At 41.8% G+C, this 15808-nt stretch overlaps 1 protein-coding gene across 4 annotated transcripts in view; it reads left to right on the top strand.

The window, feature by feature from the left end:
* Window positions 1–15808, top strand: part of LOC140209942 (high mobility group protein HMG-I/HMG-Y-like) — a 75308-nt gene that overhangs the window by 52007 nt on the left and 7493 nt on the right. The window contains exon 6 of one of the 4 annotated variants that reach the window (XR_011889108.1): window positions 14983–15120. The exons of the other annotated variants lie outside the window; for them this stretch is intronic. The gene's annotated coding sequence lies outside the window, so the exon portion shown is untranslated. The remainder of the gene's footprint in view (window positions 1–14982; window positions 15121–15808) is intronic. 4 annotated transcript variants of the gene reach the window in all.

The raw sequence follows: 15808 nt of genomic DNA, 5'->3' as shown, positions 1-15808 counted from the left end.
TGGTGGAGCTACAGGCCGGTCATCTAGGCGTGGTCAAAATGAAAGCATTGGCTCGAAGCTTTGGTTGTCTGGGATGAATAGGCAGATTGAGTAGCTTGCCATGCACTGTTCAGGATGCTAACACATCCGGATGATGCCGAGAGCAGCACCTCTCCATCCCTGGGAATGGTCTGCATTGTCCTGGCAGAGGATTTGTGTGGATTTTGCTGTGGGTGCAGCTACAAAATGGCCAGAATAGCCTCTACCACAGCCTTGCACACAGTTGATGTGAGAAATCTCTTCTCAGGACTGGTGTTCCAGAATATTTAGTGACAATGGACACAGTTTGCTGCGGAACAGTTTCAGTCTTTCTTGAAAATGGATGGAATAAGATGTATTATATCTGCGCCGAATTACCCAGCTATAAATGGCTTGTCCAGAGTCTAAAGAACACACTGCAAACAATGTCAGCAAAGCACGCTGCACTCAATCAGAAGCTTGCCAACTTCCTCTTTGCATATCATAGTGCAGCATACTTCGGAACCAGCAGCTCACTAGTTATGCTGTTCCTCAGTCATCCCTCGCGCTCCTCGAACTCGATCTCAGAAGGAATATGCAGGACAAATGGTTGAGACAAATTGGGAGCTCCTCACATAAAAAGGTTTGATGTTTCACTCCTGGACAAGCAGTCCTGGGGAGGGACTAGAGAGATGATCGAAAGAGGGTGCTTGCCAAAGATCAAGGACAGAACTGGACCACTCTCGTACACGGTACAGATTGCATCCAGTGTGATTAGGAGATGACACTTTGATCAGTTGAAGAGAGCATAGTCAATTATTAAGAGAAGAAAGGTGTCCAGAGCTGTCAGAAATACTTCTTGCAATCCCAGACTCACTCCTACAATCACTACAAAGGAAGCCTCAGAACCTGAAATTGTTTCACAGCCACAAGTCTCACCTGCCAAGCAGAGTGATCCCGCTTGTCAGGAAAGGCATTATTCCACAAGAGTTTGAAATCCTGCAGCATGATGAAATCTTTAGGCCTGAATGGGACAGTGTAAATATGTGTATATAAAAGACTAGAGAGCAATATGTTCCATACTTGAGATGCATTCTATATTGAGTTGTGAGTCTTAAGTTCTGTTAATATCAGTAAACATTTAGTAGATGTATTTTGAAGGAAGTATTGTGTTTATTGCTTGTCATTATTAAGATATCAGTGCTCCACGAGTTTACTCTTGTCTATACAGCATAGTAAAGGAGTGTTGCATGTGTGTCTTAGCTTGGTTAATACCGATTGCAGGAATAATCGATAGTATATTCAGATGTGCAACAATTCTGTTTTGAAATTAATACATATTTTACTTAACTTTCTGCAGTTTCGCAAGTAAGATATCATTAAAAATCTTGAAAGAAGCTTCCTTCTCGGGTGTTTTGAGAAGATTCTTAACTCATTGTACATCCACTTTGTGAAGGCAGTAGAGTTTAATAGAAACAGTGAAGCATATCACCGTTTGATAGGAAGCAGCGATCCCAATTGTGTTGTTTTGTCCTTCTATCTCTGAACTGGTGCGCATTCTGGGACCAATTCTTGCCAACCTCCTCCACATTTCATTCACCAAACAGAGAATCACTGGCCAGCTCTACATTTTGGCTCTAGAGTATACATTCCAGGCACCCAGTACTCTGTGAAAATAAATACATCTATGAACACACTCCTGTACCTAATAAAGTGGCCACTTTATTATGTTCGTGGTTTTCTGCTGCTGTAGCCCATCCACTTCAAGATTCGATGTGTTATGTGTTCAAAGATGCTCTTCTGCACATCACTGTTGTAATACATGATTATTTGAGTTACTGTCGCCTTCCTGTCAACTTGAATCTGTGGCTATTCTCTGACCTCTCTCATTAACAATGCGTTTTCACCCACAGAACTGCAGCTCACTGGGTGCTTTTTGTTTTGTTTTTTTTTGCACCACTCACTGTAAACTCAAGAGACTGTCGTGCGAGAAAACCCCAGGAGATTAGCAGTTTCTGAGAATCTGAAACCACTGCGTCTGGCACCAACAATCATTTCACAGTTAAAGTCACTTAGATCACATTTCTTCACCATTTTGATGTTTGGTCTGAACAGCAGCTTTACTCTTGATCGTGTCTGTATGCTTTTATGCATTGAGCTGCAGCCACATGAATGGCTGAATACATATTTGCATTAACTAGTAGGTGTATAGGTGTTCCTAATAAAGTGACCATTGGGTGTAGTTACAGTACATACATTACATCAAACCTGTCTCTGATGTGTCTCCGAAGCTTTCCTTCACTCACTTTAAATTGATGCTGCCCTGGTTATTGGCCATCTCTGTCCCTCATGGTCTGATACACCTCTGTCAAGTCATCTCTCATCCTCCATCGTTCCAGAGAGAAAAGCCCTAGCTCACACAACCTTTCCTCGTTGGGACCAGCATCTTGGTAAATCTCCTTTGTACCCTCTTTAAAGCTTTTCCTCATCCTTCCTTTCATGAGGTGACCGGAACTGAACACAATAACCTGTTGGCAAGATTGCACCGATGACTAACGGTAACATGTTGCAGACGGCTCAAAACAATTAGATACTTTTTTTTCTATATATATGGAACTGTGCAAAAGTCTTAGAGATATTTATATAGCTAGGGTGCTTAAGACTTTTACACAGTACTGTATTTGTCAGCGTGGAGCAGGGAGCGAGTTTGTAAATCTGGCAGGAGCAAAGTATGTTGGGAATGGGGAAGGTGGAGCATTGTGGGAAGGGTGTGGGACAGGTGACAGAGAAGGCATGCAAAGGGGAGGGGGGGGTGCGGATGTAGACGCTCCCAACCATGGGCCACCAGGCAAGGTCATTTGATTCCAGACAATTGGATTTATTGATCATTACAGAATGTCTCTCTGCTGCTTCCCTCTCCCTTCTCCTTTTCTCAAACATAATTCCCCTCTCCTTGCCCTCATCCCACTTTCAGTCCACAATAGAGACCCATAGCAGAATCAGGTTTATCATAACTCACAAATTTATTTTTATTTTGTGACAGCCGTACAGTACAATACATAAAATGACTGTAGTACCGTGCAAAAGTCTTAGGTGCCCTAGCTATATACATGTGCCAGATACTTTTACACTGTCCTGTACTTCTGAACTGTGATTGATTGCAGCCTGCACTTTTGGCTTTGAGATGTATTTTTAGCCAACTAAATGATCTGCGATTTTGTGATCTCCTGGGGGGTTTGGTAAGGGTGAGAGTGAAGAGTGCAGCTATGTCATTGCTGCATATGCCTGTGTCGATTCCTGATGGTGGAACATAAGCCCATGGTCAGCTCCCTTACTTCGTGCCAATTAAAGTGTGAGTAGGATTAAAATCGTTGAAGACAAGAGCAGCAAATGAATGGGTGTTCAGCGCCATCTGCCTGCATTTGACTGATCTCCCTCTCTTCTCGATGCTGCCTTTAGGCGGGAGGTACAGGAGTCTTGGGTGCCACATCGACACGTTTGGGAGAAATTGTTGCCCTGTAGCCACTGGCTCCTGGACAGGCTTGCCTCAGCGCTGAATGGGTTCACTTTTGGGGATTCTGCAGTTAATGTTCTGTGTCTTATTTGTGTGCTTTTTTTATTGTTTGCAAGATTTGTTCCTTTTTTGTCCCTACACATTAGGTCTGATGGTCTTTGTTGTGTAGAGTTTTTAAAGTGGGTTCTATTGTGTTTCTTTGTTTTGTGGCTGTCTGCAAGAAGAGGAGTCTCAGGGTTGTACACAGTATACGGGTTTTGATAGTAAATGTACTTTGAACTTTTAACTTTGAGTTTTTACAGAGTTACAGCATTGCTCTCGCTGCTCTTGAACTCAGTCCCTGACTAATGAAGGCAGCGCGCCATACACCTTCATATTCAGTCTATAAATTTGTGTGGTAGCTCTGAATAATGGACCCAAGATCCTTCTATTCCTCCACACTGCTAATAATTTACCATTATCCTTGTACTCTTCCTTCCAAGTTCGGCCATCCATAGTGTACCACTTCACCTTTTTCCTGATCGAACTCTATATGCCACTTCTCTTCCTGGCACTGTATCTGTCTATATCTCGAGCTTCCCTTGGCTGGTTATAGCTTTATAAAACTCCTTGAATTTCATGAAACTTTCATCGGCTGTGGTTTATCTTTATAAAATATTTATTTGGTGACGGAGGACTCTGTACAGTTCTGTTTGCCACAGTATAAATAGGACGTGATGTCACTAGAGAGATGCAGACCTCTTCTGGTAAGGTGGTGATGCATTGGCTGCTACGGGACTAACCAAAGTTGTTATTGTCTGAACTGAAAGTTAAGATTGATAGCTCGAGTTGGCTGCTTGTTGGAACGGTTGTACGCCGAGGGTGGAGGTTAGTTCGTAAACATTTCATCACCAGTCGAGATGACATCATCAGTGCACAACTGAGTGCTGTTTCTGCCAAGGGCTCACATTTATATTTGTCCATCTTGTTGTTCTGATTGGTTGGCTGTTGCGCTGGCTGCTAGTCTCCGCAGGATCTCATCCAACCGGATAGCTGAGTGATCTCCACTAGCCCATATTCCTGGTTGTCTGTTGTTGTGAGCGTTAGTTCCTCGGGTGTCCCTGGCTCACTGCTTGGCCCTGATCCCACAGACACGTAGGTTCGTAAATTGCACCCAGTTGAATATGCTTCTTAATAGTCTTCAGTTGAGAACCAAGCTTCTAAGAATTTTCTTGACTTCTTGGTTTGTGCAACTGCCAGGATTTTTGTAGTTTCCAGATGAACTTGTGTCCTTCTTGGTCTTCATGAACTGAGATGAGTGACAGAGGATTGTGTCTTCTTACAGCTAGTCTCTTGGATGGTTTACTCCCTGTCTGTCCCAAATAGTGTTTGGGGCAATCTCCACATTGGATTTGGTATATTATGTTTGTTCTGTCCATGTGGGCTGTTGGATCTTTGGGTTTCGAGATGAGTGTTCTGATGATGGTGCTGGTTTTGTGTGCTACCATTATTCCATGTCGTTGGGGCAGTCTTGCTGGACAATAAGAACGTAAAGTACTGCAGGACTACACCATCAGCAAGTTGCTCACAAGCGGAGAAACTGAAGGAGATGGACTTGGCGTGGACCATGTTGCTGCCACCTGCTACAGAGAGGCGTCAGAGTCACTGCACAAAGGTGGTGTGCAGTTGGACAGTGAGTGATTCTCTTAGTCGCTTTTCTTGTGATTGCAAGACCCTGTTGGACATTGATAATGTGAAATACTGCAAGTGCTGTTAACTGATTTATTGGCGGACAATGGTGAAGTTGTGTGGCCTTGGTCATAACGAGGACTAGGCTTCAAGCCTCGATGTGGCCTGTTTGCAGGTCCAGGAGAGAGGCGTTGGGGTCGGTGCTGTGAGAGGCGTTGGGGTCGGTGCTGTAAGAGGCGTTGGGGTTGGTACTGGAAGTGTCGGTGCTGTGAGAGGCGTTGGGGTCGGTACTGGGGGTGTCGGTGCTGTGAGAGGCGTTGGGGTCGGTACTGGAGGTGTTGGTGCTGTCAGAGGTGTTGGGGTCGGTACTGGAGGTGTTGGTGCTGTCAGAGGCGTTGGGGTCGGTACTGGAGGTGTCGGTGCTGTGAGAGGCGTTGGGGTCGGTACTGGAGGTGTCGGTGCTGTGAGAGGCGTTGGGGTCGGTACTGGAGGTGTTGCTGCTGTGAGAGGCGTTGGGGTCGGTACTGGAGGTGTCGGTGCTGTGAGAGGCGTTGGGGTCGGTACTGGAGGTGTCGGTGCTGTGAGAGGTGTTGGGGTCGGTACTGGAGGTGTCGGTGCTGCGAGAGGCGTTGGGGTCGGTACTGGAGGTGTCGGTGCTGCGAGAGGCGTTGGGATCGGTACTGGAGGTGTCGGTGCTGTGAGAGGCGTTGGGGTCGGTACTGGAGGTGTCGGTGCTGCGAGAGGCGTTGGGGTTGGTACTGGAGGTGTCGGTGCTGTGAGAGGCGTTGGGGTCGGTACTGGAGGTGTCGGTGCTGTGAGAGGCGTTGGGGTCGGTACTGGAGGTGTCGGTGCTGCGAGAGGCGTTGGGGTTGGTACTGGAGGTGTCGGTGCTGTGAGAGGCGTTGGGGTCGGTACTGGAGGTGTCGGTGCTGCGAGAGGCGTTGAGGTCGGTACTGGAGGTGTCAGTGCTGCTCTTCAGTGTTCACTCGCCAGGAGACCAGTTGTTTCGCGTTTGACTGCAGACTGCTGCAACACTCGTAGACCCAGAGACTTTTGACTATTTTTTGTTTGACTATTTTACAGCTACCTTTTACGTGCTATATGTGCTTGTGCTGTGTGTGACTGTTGGTACTGTGTTTTGTACCTTGGCCCCAGAGTAATGCTGTTTCATTTGGCGGTACTCATGTATGGCAAAATGACAATTAAACTGAATTAAACTTATTCGGATAGGGGTTTCATTTTGGAGGAGAGACTGAATAAATGGGTTTGCGTTCCTTGGAATGGAGAAGGCTGAAAGGGAAGCTGGTGCATGTACACAAAATTGTGAGGGGTGTATATAGTGGGAAACTTTTCTGCATAGCAGAGATCTCCATAATGAGGTTGACCCAAAAATCGCTGGACAAGCTCAGTAGGTAAGGCAGCATCTGTGGAGGGGATAAAAGCTGTCACTGTTACAGGCTGAGACCCTTCACCAGGACTGGAAGAGAGAATGAGCCAGAACTGGGCTTGTGTCCCCTTCCTTTCTAGTCCTGATAAAGGGCCTCGGCCCATAACGTTGATTGTTTATTTCCCTCTATGTATGCTGCCTGACCTGCTGAGCATTTTGCGTGTTACTGTTCAAGATTTCCCATATCTATAGATTCTTTTGTGTCTATAACAAGAAGGAATAGTTTTAGAGTAAGAGGTGGGAAGGTTTGAGGGGAAGCTGAGGAAGGATTTTTATTGTCCACAGCGTGGCTGGAATTGAACCCTCGATCATTGCCATGGACTGGGTGGGCTGAAAGGCCATTTCTGTGCATTTTCTATCGTGAAACTTGGAGGCAGAATTATAAACGGCTCTGTTGAAATAAAAGTATTCTCAGGGGTTCAGTTTTTTACCCTCAGCTGTCCAGACTTATAGGCATGTACATCCTCACCCTTTGGAGTATTATCAGGGTCAATAATCCAAGAAAGCAAAGTGGCCTTAACCAATGCATGTTTGTTTGTTCAGTGTATTGTTTTCCTTGTGGAATCATGAATTGTTTGATTAAGTCATCATTAATCAGACTTGGTATATTCAGTGAATTATCAAATTGTTTTAATTCCTGCAGAAAACAGAAACGTCTCAATCATACCAAACAATGGATCATTAATTTATTATGTAAAACTTGCCCTTCAGATGAGCAATGCCTATTAGTAGGTTAATATCTTGCTGTAATTCTGGTTGAGGAGACATTAGAGATTTGATGCAACCTGGTGTCTTGACTGCAAACAAAACAAAACTTTGTCTTTCAAGTTTCTACTTCTCTGCTTACTGCCTTTGTTGCTGTAATGTGTGAGTGCCATTACTTCAAGCAGACAGCTGTCATAGTCTTTAATGGAAACTGTACAATTAATGCTCAAGGACAGTGTAATTGCTATAAGATTCTATACTGCTGAGTGTAAGCCAAAAGCAACCTTGTTTTCAATAGTAATTTTTATGTAATGCTTCTCTGCTTAAGGAAAATCATTTGACCTCATGCAAGCAAGAAAATTGTTTTAAATGTCAGTCATTTGCATACACTATATTACAGTGCAGGCTTGATTAGAGAGCAGTGCTCCTATACAGTGCTTAATTTAGTTTCTCTTTCTGTGGATATAGAAGGATATCTTCTCCATCACTTGTACTTTATACTGAGGTTACACACAACACTCACACACACACACTCTCTCTATTGTAGGGTGGTAGAACTTTTTATATTACTATAATCTTAAATGAAGTTCCTGCAAAAGTAGACCTAGGCACTTTGTTTCACTATATCCTTGTCCATGTACCTGTCTATCATGTCAAAGCACTCAAAATACTGGAGGAACTTAGCAGGTCAAGCAGTATCTGTGGAAAGGAATGGAGTCGACTTTTTGGGCGAAGACCCTTCCCGAAATTCTGACTTTTATTCCTTTCCATAGATGCTGCCTGATCTGTTGATTTCCACTAGCACTTTGGGTGTGTTGCTCTGGATTTCCAGCATCTGCAGGATCTCTTGTGTCTATCATGTCAGACAAGATTTAAAATTGGGAAAATATTTTAATGATTGAAGCAAGATTTCAGTTTTACATAAATGGTGAGATAAGAAAATATAAATTTACAATAGCTTGTCACTGAATGAAACCACAATTTCTGGTGGTAAATTGCAAGGAGCATCTGTCCAGGTTCAGTCAATAATTTCCCAGTGAGTTACCTGGGAGTGCAGTTTCTATAAAAATTATCCTTTTATTCAATGATGTTTTTATTAAATAATAGTGATGAGTTACTTAATAAAACAAAGGGCATGTATTAAGCAGCAGGATTTTAATTTTGTGTTCAGTTTCACTGTAATTGAGTCCCTTGTGAATTACTTCAAATGCACATTCAGAATTTATAAATTATTGAATATAACTCCAGGAGTGTGCAAAGCACTCCAAATGAGAGATATCTTGTTCTGTAGAAATGAACAGAAATATGTGCAAATATTCAGTTAAATTCTCATGTTTCAGCCTCTTAAATGGGAAGCTGGATTGCATGCATCTTAAACTCAATTACTCACTATTTTCGTATTTTATGATATTTCCTTTGTTGTCAAAATGACTTGGTGATGTTCATAATAGTCACGAGGTTTTCAAATTATAGGATCATTTTATACATTATTTGTTATTTGAAAATACATTGATATGGTTTTGTTGGGCTTGGACATTGTACATATCTGAAAAGTGCAGGGGATAGTGTTCTTGAAGGCATATTTTATTGACATGTTGGTGTATTGAGGAACCTTAGAGACTGTTGAATTTCTGTAACTGCTTTGTTGATATCTATAATAATGTACTGGAAAAATTACAGGGTTGGAGTATTTGTAATTGCTGATCGCTTCAGTCTTAGCCCTATTGTAAAGCATTCAGAAGTTATAGGCAGTAATTGTTGGGATGAAGCTGACAATTCTAATTGTTTACAAATGCTAATAGTAATGATTTTGCTAAGGGGTAATGCAGCTACTGCTTAACTTGTCAGTTATGCTGTGATCCCCTGAAAGACAAATAAGGTAAAATAAATATTGTAAGTGTTGCAGTAAAATAAACGTGATGGTCTAGATTTTGCTGAGTGACTCCTACTGCCAATGTTCACTGTTTAGATTCCCTCTTTGATCTGTTCTTGCCTGGTTCAGTTCAAGGGAATGAACTTCCTGACTGACAGTATCTTGGAACCTATTGTGCCAGAAGCTTAAGGTACATTTATATGTCCCAGAACATGGAATCCTGACAAAAAGAATGGCAGGGTCATGCCCCTAGCTCCACCGTCAGGTTTATGAAATGCTTCTGAATGTCCCTGAATGAATCGTCCAAAAACAATTAAATGATGTTTTCAATTATTTATAATCTTGTATTTTCCTTGCTTGTCTTTCTCACAGCTATACAGTAATTATTGAAATAAATGGGCTGGGTGGTACTGTATCAGATTTGAGTTGGTGCGCCATTCTTGAACAGAGTCTTCAATATAAGTACTGGAGAACCTCTGCAAACTCCTGGAACTGATTTGGTGGAGCACGTTAACAGATTTGGCTACTGGAATGTGTTCAGAGCTTCCAACTTTGTATGGGCTTGTGCTGAGGAACTGAACTTACTGGTTTTTATGGAGAAACTGCATGCATTTCCCAGAAACTTCAAGCCATTACAGATTCTTTTAGAGGAGCAAAGTTAAAACACTAGAAGAGGAGTAAGTCATATACTTACGATGTTTGGGGAGAACATATCAGTAAGGAAACAAAATAAGCAGGTCATAAGACTCAGGCAAGTGAAAGATAAAATTAACCTTTGTGGTTTTATCTTAATTTCCATGTGGTTTATTGCATTTGAGCTTTGCTTCGGATGAATGGTGATCATGATCTGCATTTATATAACTGGAGCATTGCATGTAGATACACTCCGTCCCCCACCAAGAGACTGGCTGCAGCATAGCTTAATCCTTTCACCGTTCTTATGCGATTTTGAAAATAAAATAGAATTCTGATAGGTCCTCAACACTTACAATTGTGTTATCAGAATCAGGTTTAATATCACTGGCATCTGTTGTGAAATTTGTTGTTTTGCATCAGCAGTAAGATGCAATACACAATTTAAAAAAACTAAAAATTACAATATAAATCAAGTACGTAGTGCAAAAAGAGAGAGAGAGAAAATAGAGGTAGTGTACATGACAAAGGGTCTCGGCCTGAAACGTCGACTGCACCTCTTCCTAGAGATCCTGCCTGGCCTGCTACGTTCACCAGCAACTTTGATGTGTGTTGTAGTGTACATGAGTTCATTGTACAAAAATCTAATGGTGGACAGGATGAAGCTCTTTCTAAAATGTTGAGTGTGTGTCTTCAGGCTCCTGCGCCACCTCCTTGATGGAGGCAATGAGAAGAGAGCATGTCCTGGGTGATGGGTGCTACCTATTTGAGGCATCGCCTATTGAAGATGTCCTTGATGATGGAGAGACTAGTGCTCATGATGGAGCTACACACACAAAATGCTGGAGGTCAGGCAGCATCTGGGAAAATAGTACAGTCGATGTTAGGGGCCAAAACCCTTCAGAAATTCCTCCAGCATTTTGTGAATGTTGCTCTGAATTTCAGCATCTGCAGATTTTCACTGCTTTGCCCATGATGGAGCTAGTTGAGTTTGCAGTTTTTTTTTTATCATCTACTGTTGTAAATTGTCGTAACCAGTACTTCTGTCTCAGAAATAGAAACAGTAATTTTGAATCAGCGCTTTGTGATTCTAATGGTTTGAAATGTGTTTCTGTGGTATATCTTGAGTGTTCATGAGATTATCATTATGCTTGTCATGCATTTTGTACTTCGATTGTCAATGTTATATCACTCATTAACTCATAGTTTCTTCTCAATAGGTTGAACATGTTAATTAGAAGCATTGGGGTACTGTAAATTAGTTCCAGTTTGCAAAAAGCTGCCAATTAATTTCCACAGGGCCTTTCTCCTTAATACCAAGTACTCAGTGCACTCCATGCTAACTAATCTACACTTACATGCTCAATTCATAATTGATGTTATATCTGCCACATTTCTCTAGACCTACTTCTGATCTACCGCCATCAATTCCCCAGGTGGCGACAATCTCAACAACTTTTCTTGTGTCCTAAATAATGTGCCTTTGCATCTTCTTTTTCTTATGCTAGTTCAAGGACTTTCTTGAGAGTCATTCATCTTGCCTAACTGATTTTCCCTGTGGTTTACAATGCTATTGCTCAGTGAAGTCTACACTTTAGTGCTCAGGGTCTAATTTCACATCCAAGCAATGCTCTTGACCAGATTAAAGCATTGTACTTCATTATTTCTCCTTTTGGCTACAGCAAGACATTGTCAGAGGAAAACAATATTGATGAGCTGCCTTTTAAAAGAGCCGCTGTACACATTTATTAATTTGCAGGTTAGAAATTCCAAATTGGATCACTTTTGGGTTTCCATTGTAAGGAGCATTACTGGTTTTAATATAAGCAGCAAAGGAGAGTTGGGCTGAGTTGGGCATTGAAACAGGCTTATCATACTTGGAGAAATACAAACTAGCCATATTTCAGTGATGCCTACCACATAGGTTCCCGAGACTCGTAGTCATACAGCACAGGAAAAAGACCCTCTAGTCAAGCATGTCCATAGTTTCCTGAAAGTGGCAACAGAGATGGGCGTTTGGCACTCATTGGTCAGGGGATTGAACACAAGAATTAAGGTGTCATGTTCCAGTTGTAAAAGACCACACATGGAGTATTGTGTGCAGTTTTGGTCACTGAGCTATAGGAAGGACGTTTTTAAGCCGGAAAGGATGCAGAAAAGATTCACAAGCATGTTACTGGAAATGGTGGGCTTGAGTTATAAGGAGAGACTGGATAGGCTTGGACTATTTTGCTGAGTGTAGGAGGCTGAAGGATGTCCTTATAGAGGATTACAAAGTCATGAAAGGAATAGACAGTGAATGATCGATCTCTTTCCCAGGGTAGAGGAGTTTAAAACGAGAGGATGTAGATTAAAGGTAATAGAGGAATGATTTATAGAGAACCTGAGGGACAAATCTTTCTACACAGGATGGTGGGTGTTGGAGGAAATGGGTGCGGCAGGTACAATTAGTTTCAAGTCCATTTAGATACACTTGGAAAGGTTGAGCAGGATATGGGCTAAACATGGACAAATAGGGTTAGCTCAGTTTGGCAATTTGGTCAGCATGTACATTTGGGCCGAAGGGTCTGTTTTTGTGCTGTAAAACATAGAGGCAGCCTGATCTGTGTTACATGAAGGAAAACCACTAATTTTTTGATTTCTTCTGATTTTATAGTTTTGAGTACTTCCTTAGCAGAAACTAGTACTGTTATTGACCTCAGAGTATGTTTATTTTCTGAGTTATTCTTTTATTATCCAGACACATACAATTTTGATCTCAGTTTTGGAATTGGTTTCTCATTTTAAGACTCTGCGGTTGGTACTTTTTAAAAAGCAGTCACTTATATGGACTTATTCTGTCACTGGTGACACAAGAGACTGCAATGCTGGAATCTGGAGCAACCAAGAAGATGCTGGAGGGAAAAGCAGGTCAGGCAGTGTCTGTGGAGAGAAATGGACAGTCGGCATTTTGAGTCGAGACTGTACATCCAGTCATCAGCCAAGATGAAGAGTCTCAACCTGAAATATCGATCATTTGTTTTCCTTCACAGTTACGGCCTGACCCGCTGAGTTCGAACAATTGTCATCTTGGAAAGGTTTCTGCAGAACTGGGTGTATTTTGCTTTTCCTGTTAGTTAAAGGGACGTTGATGACATTGACAGATCTGACCGAGCAGCCTCAGATACAGTCCTCAGAATCCTCTACCAGTGACATGGGGTGTATTTTCAAACTGTAGCTTGTGGGGAATGTGGGAGGGACACTCAGATGGCCAAATACCCCAAACCAGGAACAAAGCCATGCCTTCTGCAAAGAGCTCGTTCCAAACTAATCTTCAGAGACACCTGCCTAGACCTGTCAAAAGAGTGGTGTATTTGCTGGTTTGGGTTTGCAACGTCTGTCATCACAGAGGTAGGCTCTATTTGGAAAGAAGACTTTTGTATACATTCTTGTGGCCATTAGCAGTTAAAGTAACTTTACGCTTCCTTGCCACCAGGTTATCCCAGATGGAAACAATTAATTTGCTTAGTATCTCACAATTTCAAGAGCAGATTCAAGTGAACCCATAGGCTAGATTCATCTGAAGGTGTCATTGCAAGAGGTTTTTCTTTTGAGAGACATAACAGATAAGTTGTTGAGGTGCTGATTGACCTCATTACAAATAAAGATACTGTAAATTACTGTGATTGTTGGGATAACATTTAAAAACTAGGAAAATGAACTTTGTTCCATGGTTATTTGGCCTCTATGGAAATGCTAAGGTCACCTCTGGATTTTGGAAAACATTCCCTCTGATGTTTCCTTCCTCTGAGTCTAGTTTTCTATTTTTTTCCTCCTTTTTGATTCTTGGGGTAGGCTGATATTGAGAAAAACATGGGTTGGGTGAGGCAGAACCTGATGGTGGGATGGGAGTTCCCATTCTTAGTTGCGCCATAAGAGAATAAAGTCTTTGGGACTTTATATTATATCCTGGGTGCCGTGAAACATTTCTGTGGGTGTTACTTATTGGCAATAGATTTCTCATTGGAGGAGTAGAGATGTGTTGGTTTTCAGATGCATCTTGTATATGTATTCATGTGCTGCTTTCTCAGATCTACTATTGTGAAAATTCTGTGTGTAGTTGGGTATCTGACAAAAACAGCTCTGTGTTTTGATGGAGAAACATAAAATACCTCCATTCTTTCTACGCATATTAACTTTCATTGTTTTGATGTTTTGAAGACCATGTTAATGGGAACAATTTTATAGAGACTTCAATTCTGGGAATTCACCATAGCGTCTTACTTTTGTTAATGCTAATATATAAAGACAGTTAAATAGGGCAGACACAAATGAATAGCAGAGGGGTATGTAGCTAAATTTTAAAAAGATGTTCAGTTTATTTATTCACCAGTTTATTTTAAAATAAAAAGACTGTAATAAGAAAAGTCATGTATGTTTTTGGCATAAACACAGAGATTAGCAGCTGAAGCTCCCCTTCAGGCCTGGGTATATCAGTGAATACTTGACTGCTGACCTACTGTATGCTCTGTTTCACTCCGTAAATTTTCTGCATCCGATTCTCTCAATCATTTTGCCAAGGAGGAAGTGGCAGTGCTGACTCAGAGTCACATTTGAAATTGACTCATCTATTTTCCACAATACTTCACTTTGAATTTGGACTGATGTCAAGTATTGCAATGTTTTACTATAGGAGTCTTCTTAATAAATCTTCCTGCCAGAAGAAATACTGTTAGGAGCCAATGATCACATATAGACTTCACTTTAATATAAGTGCCATGAACTGAAATCTGGAATTTCTAAAGTGCCTAGATCATACTGATAATATTCTTCAAAGTACCGTTGCTACGGTGGAAGATTACATACAGATATATAACTCTGCTCCCAACGAGATGTAGAGTATTTGTAAACCTGGGTTAAGGCTGTTTTTCAATCAGCATTTGATCAATGTGGGTGGGGGAAATCCCTGCACATGAGCAATGCTGTTCCGATGTTATTTCCTGTGTTGCTGAAAGCCTGAAATTAATCACTAAGTGGACCTGAGGGAATGCTGAAAATAGCTGAAGTTGGATCTTGCAACAAATTAAAATAGCCACAGTTCAGATTTGCTACTCTGGCTTCATTGTTCTGTTCTTACTGCGCCCGTTCTTGTGCTTTACCCCTTAGGCTGGGGACATGTCAGGAAACTGAGGACCATTATTCTCTTTTTTTGATGTCATCTCAGTCAACTGCTCCATTCTGGGACAACTAAGATCTGAGTGCACTTTTACCTGTTTTCCATCCCATGTCAAGTCAATTTTTCAGGTTTGTGGAATAGTACTGAAATTAATTTTAAGAGCTCATACCAGTTTCCAGGAAAGTGAAAAGTAGGTGAGAAGAGGTAGAAGGCCAGAGTGGGGAATAGAGGAAGGGGGAAGGGTAGGGAAAAACATTGACCGTAAGGAGAAATTGATATTCATGCCATTAGGTTGGAGGCTACCCAGACTGAATATAAGGTGTTGCTCCTCCACTCTGAGAGTGGCGTCATCTTGGCTCAGATGAGGCCGTGGACTAACAGAATAAATACATCCCATACCTTTTTTTTGAATAAATGTGGAGCTTTTCTTTTAGTTTCATTGGCAGTGTCTGCTCATGACCTTGTAACTGTGTGAGTTTTCTGTGGCACTAATGTCTTCTATTTCAGTCACTGAGATAATCAATGGGAATTTCCCTCTATCTGTGAACAACAGCAGAATGCCAGGTTTGATAGATAATAAATGCAGTAATATCAAGGGAATGGGATGATTCATCTCCAGAAGCTATAACCATCCTCCTTTGTGCAGCGGTTGGAATATTTTTCCCTTTATGCCTTTTGGCTTCTGGGCACCATAATGCCACACTGGATCAAGTGCTACCTTGATGTTAAGTGTCGTCATCGTTGCATCTGTTCGTGGTAGCTCAAGGTGATCATGATGTCTGGAGCTGAGTACATTGATGAAACTCAAACTGGGTA

Source organism: Mobula birostris, chromosome 14, assembly GCF_030028105.1.
Source record: "Mobula birostris isolate sMobBir1 chromosome 14, sMobBir1.hap1, whole genome shotgun sequence".
In the NCBI taxonomy this organism is placed as follows: Eukaryota; Metazoa; Chordata; class Chondrichthyes; order Myliobatiformes; family Myliobatidae; genus Mobula; species Mobula birostris.
This window is presented reverse-complemented; position numbering and strand designations above follow the sequence as displayed.